Source organism: Canis lupus, chromosome 1, assembly GCF_048164855.1.
Source record: "Canis lupus baileyi chromosome 1, mCanLup2.hap1, whole genome shotgun sequence".
Classification (NCBI taxonomy): domain Eukaryota; kingdom Metazoa; phylum Chordata; class Mammalia; order Carnivora; family Canidae; genus Canis; species Canis lupus.
Genome location: NC_132838.1, coordinates 14,268,232 through 14,273,883, shown reverse-complemented (window position 1 = coordinate 14,273,883; position 5,652 = coordinate 14,268,232).

Here is a 5,652-nt window from a genome sequence, read left to right as displayed (position 1 = left end):
TCCCCACCCAGCCCTGGGCCCACCTGACACAGGGCTGGATCTCACAACCCTGAAATCAGGACTTGAGCCAAAATCAAGAGTCTAAGGCTTAATCAACTGAGCCACCCAGGTGCCCCTATACTCATTCATATTCTAATATAGTATCTCTATACTTAGTCATCAGTACTTGTCTTTTGAGTTTCTTTTCTAGACTGGTAAGACTTTGTAACAGCACTTTTGTCTTACTGGGTTTCTCCTGCTGTAATGACTGGGTGGCTCAGGAAGGTGAGTACCTGTGATCAAGCTTATTTGGAAATTGAAACCGAACTATAAAACATAGGCTCATTCATATCACGTTTTGACCAACAAACTAGAACAGGCCAGAGTCATATAATCATGTGCAACACCTTAGATTTTCTAGGAACAGAGGCAAAGTCTCAAAAAAGTGACAACCTTTTCCTTAAAAAATTTCAGATGAGAGTTTGAAAGCAAAATATACATAAGCTATGCTTATGTTAGTTTTTTTTTCCTAATGGTTTACTGATTTTAAGAACAGCTTTTTAGAGTGCCTGGGTGGCTCAGTTGGTTAAGCATCTGCCTTCAGCTGAGGTCATGATCCCAGGGTCCTGGGATCAAGCCCCACGTTGAGCTCCTTGCTCTTCTGGGATCCTGCTTTTTCCTCTCCCTCTGCTTGCCACTCCCCCTCCTGGTGCTCTCTCCCTCTCTGTCAAATAAATAAATAAATACATACATACATACATAGATAAATTTTGAAAAAATGGCCTCTTAGAATACGAAGTTATAAATATAGATGAAATGCTGATTAGAAAAATCACTATTTTGAAATAGTTGTTGTAATAATTGATCCAAGGAAGAATTATTAATGGGTGCTAAAATTTGAAAATGTTTGATAAAGACAAGGATATTTACATTTTTAAAACATCTCCTTCCTTTTTGTTTTTATAATAATTATGGCTATGTAAAAGAGTGTCATTTTTCTTAATAATTATGTACCAAAATATTAAGGGGTAAAGAAGCATGATGTATGCAACTTATTCACCAACACTTCAGAATATGTTAGTGTGGATATATGTATATGTAGGAGAGGAGAGAATTACAAAGTGAATGAGACAAAAAGTTACTGATTGGTAAGTTTGGGTAAAGCATATATAGTTATTCTCTGTAACATTCCTGCAATTTTCTCCAAGTTTGAAATTAATTCTAAATAAAAGTTTAAAAAAACTATCTTTTTAGAAAATTCATAAAGAGAAGGCCGATTTGATTTAATAAAAATAAAAATATCTATACTTTGAAAATATAATCAAATTTAAATTTTTCCATTGACAGCAATGGAAAAATATAATGGCATTAGTGTATGTTTATACATCAAATGAACATCTATAAATCAAGAAAATATAAATAACTCAAATTTTAAGTGTAAGACATGCAATAATGCATTTAACAGAAAGAATAAATGCCAACGAATATGAATAGATGCTTAATTTATAGCCAAAGAATTAAATCAAAATGAGGGTAACCCCACTTTTACCATTTTAAGCAAATTTATAAAAATCGATAATGTTAGGAAAAATTGGTGGCTTCCTTTTTCTACTCCCATGAAAGAAGTGTGGATGGACTAACACTTTCATATTTTTCTACTTGCAACTCGTTCTGCCCAATGAGGATTGGTTAGATTGGGGAGAACCTGATCTGCATGGGGCTAAGCTAATCAATATATTATGTTGAGAGCTCCCATGTACTAGACACTATGTGGAACACGTTATGTACATATATCATTAAACCCTTAAAACAGATCTATAAAGCTGGAACTATTAGTATTTCTCTTTCATCAATATTTTAGCTTTATGATCTATTAAAATTAATTGGCCAATGTTAAAACTAATTGGCCGAGTAAAGGAGAAGGAGTTGGTAATTCACCAAATAATACTGGGAACATTGGCTAGATAGTTAGGGATATTTGAGTATTTGTTTATATCCCTACCTCCCCCCCCCCATCATAGACCAAAATAAATTCTTGATGGAACTAAAAAGAAAGAGGTAAAAAGAAAACCTGCAAGAAACTGTAGATGAGTAATTACCTGTTCTCCGGAAGGGGAAAGACTGTAAACACAAAACACAAAATTATCAAGGAAAAGATACACTTATCAGATAAAAAGACATCTTTTTTCAGGATCAACCAGTACATATCATGGATTGATTACCAATGAGGACTTATTTGGAGAAAATGGCTAGAGCCCGGTTAGAAAACTAGTGTGCCAACATTCGCAGGGGTGATACTGAAGGTACCCTGAGGCTCTCTCACTAAATTTTATATTCCTCCAAGGAGGGACTGTGTTCTTCTCACCTTTATGTCCCTACTGTCTTGTGATCACCTGGTCCATCCTGTGCATTCTGTTCTGTGTTTTGATAGACTGAGTAAATAGAACAGTGGTATTCAGGTGTGGCCAAAGTAGCATGCTAGAAAGACCGGTGACATACACGGGTAATGAGAACTGGAACAGTTTGGTGCTTTGAAGCAACTTGATTGAGTTCTACACCCATGTTTCTAAAGTCACTAAATCAATAAAACTCTAATTTTCTAGACAGTCAGCTACAAACAAGTTATCAAATAAATTATCTGAATTACATATCATCATACGAAACTCCCTTGTGTATAGTTAAAAAAAAAAAATCCATGAAGGGACACCTGGGTGGCTCAGTAGTTGAGGGTCTGCCTTTGGCTCAGGGCGTGATCCCGGAGTCCAGGATTGAATCCCACATCAGGCTCCCTGTGGGGAGCCTGCTTCTCCCTCTGCCTGTGTCTCTGCCTCTCTCTCTTTGTGTCTTTCATGAATAAATAAATAAAATCTTAAGAAAAATCCCATGAAGATAGATTACATTTATGAAATTCCATATAATGACTAATCTTTTGAAATATTTTATTACTATTATTTAAAAGTAGTAGTATATTTGTGCACTTAAGGATGAGGTTTAGAGCATGAGGAAGCCCATTTGGCTGAAGAAAGGGAAAAAGAACAGCAATGAGAGATGGAGTGGTATGTCATTGTGGTTTGGATTGACACTTCCCTAATGACGAATGATGCTGAGTATCTTTTCACGTGCTTATTGACCATTTTGCATATCTCCTCTGGAGGGATTTCTGTTGAAATCATTTGCCCATTTAAAAATTGTGTTATTTATTTTGTTGAGATGTAAAGGATTGTTTATACAAATTCCTTTCCAGATACATGATTTGCAAACATCTTCTCCCATTTTGTGGGCTGTCTTTTCCATTTCTTGATGGCATCTTTTGCAGCACAGAAATTTTTAATTTTGGTGAATTTCAGTGTAGCTCTTGCTTCTTTTGGTGCTATTTTTTTGGTGTCACATGTAAGGAACCATTGCCTAACCTAAGGTCATAAAGATTTACTTCTATGTTTTCTTGTAAGAGGTTTTTCGTTTTAGCTCTTACGCTTACATCTGATCAATTTTGAGTTAATTTTTGTGTATGGTGTCAGGATGAGTCCAATCTCATTCTTTTGTTTGTGTGGTGCTCTGGATTTAATTTTGAGTAATAGGAAAAGATCTCATTGGTATGTTGGAAGCTCTAGGAATGTGAGGGCAAAAGTTAGCGGTCCAAGGTAAGGATGCAAGGACTCCTGGAGTATGGAGCCTAGGCTTTGTAAATACAGATTTAAAAACTCAACAAAACTGTATCCTTTGCTCTGAGGCATTAAAAGGGAGTATGGCTCAAAAGCACTAAAAACGAGGATTGTAGTGGCTGTTTCACAAGTGTATACTTATCTTGAAGCTCATCATTTTATATACTTTATGTATGTGCAGCTTTTTTTGTATGTCAGCTATAGCTCAATAAAGTGGTTTAAAAATAAATAAATTTGGAATTACAAAATAAAAGGACAAGTCAGGTCAAAAAGAATATGATTTCCTATTGTGATCAGATCTCTTGAATTATTGAGCAGAGGACAAATACATGTTGGGCTCAGCAAAGTGACTGGTGATGCCCCTTGTTATATCATGGATGAAACAGAGATGTGATCTTCCCTGATCCCTTTGCCACCAACTTTAATTTGTGGCTCTCTTCTTTGCACCCTAACTTCTACTGTTAGTCCCCTTTCTTTGTGGCACCAAAATTTGGAATTGACATGTATTTTGAGTCTATTTGGACCTTTCTTTCATCATCTGGTGTTGGAGAAACCAGAAGGCTCAGTAAGTTTTGCTGACCACACCAATGTTACACAGTGAGGAAGTCTGACAAGAAGAATTTCTGCAAATATCCTGGTGCTTCCTTTAAGTTCGAGCATGATTATTAGATTGAACTGATGCATTTATTTTCTGTTGTTGAGGATTTATTGATTGATTGAATGATTTTAAAGATTTTATTTATTCTTGAGAGACACAAAGAGAGGCAGAGACATAGGCAGAGGGAGAAACAGGCTCCCTGCAGGGAGCCTGATGCAAGACTTGATCCTAGGACCCCAGGATCATGACATGAGCCAAAGGCAGACGCTCAACCACTGAGCCACCAGGTGCCCCTGTTGTTGGGGTTTATACATAACCAAGTGCCCTTAGACTTATTAGTTGTCTAAGGACCTCACAGTATCTGAAAGGAGAAAGTTCACTTGAGACAAATAAAATGAGGCAAACCCCTGACTTAACATACAGTTATTTACTCTTTCCTCAAAAGTCCAAGGTAACTGAATTAAATTTTATAGGAATAAATTCTCCTTGAAAAATTTTCCTTCATTTCTGGCCACTATTTAAACTAAATTATTCTACACTCTTGGAAAGGCTGGGACTACAAGCCATTCTCTCTGTAGGAAAAAGAAGATCAAGTTTCTACATATACCAGGGTCATTTCTTTTCCCTTTGCATTGTTTCCTTTTGGTGACCATGCTCTTCTCAGGGGCTCCCATAATTGCTCACAGCAGCCATGGCCAAGACCATTCCAAAGACTCAGTCAGAGCCGGTAAAAAGGTGTGAAACCAGAAAGCATATGTTCTCCCTTCCGGTGCAGTTTTTCCGTACACCTAAAAAGGCTCTAAAAAAAATCTATTAAAAAGTGTGTGTGTGTGGGGGGAATGAAAGGATGCACAAAATGGTTACAACTTCTTCAACAAAACTGAGTAAGCAAAACAAAACAAAACAAAACAAAACAAAACAAAACAAAAACAAACTGAGTAAGCACCAGTAGGTGCTGCATGTCACAGTGTTTTTACCACCATCATCTCCAGAAACAGGGAGACGGCTCTAGGATGTGGAGGAATGGAGGGCACCAGGAAGGGATGTGTGGGGACACCAAGGATTTTGGTTTCTTGTCTGGCTATGTCAGGAACTAATATTTATCCTCTCCATCTCCTCCCTCTCCTCATTCCCACCCACTCCCTCTGCTTTCAAATAAAATGCCAGTAAAATCCTGTCACTCTATTTGGACACTCACATCGATGTCTAGTGTGTGGTTTTTCTAAGTGATTTCTATTCCTGGAGTTCCCTGGGAGACAGATGGTGGTGGAGTGGTTGTTCTCCCAGAGACCCCCATGGTAGAAGGGAGAACCAGTTGGGTAACTTCATGGATAACCCCCCACGTACACTGTGTATTTTCAGTCTAATTTTGTTTTTTTTTTTTCAGTCTAATTTTGTACACTAAAGTAACCA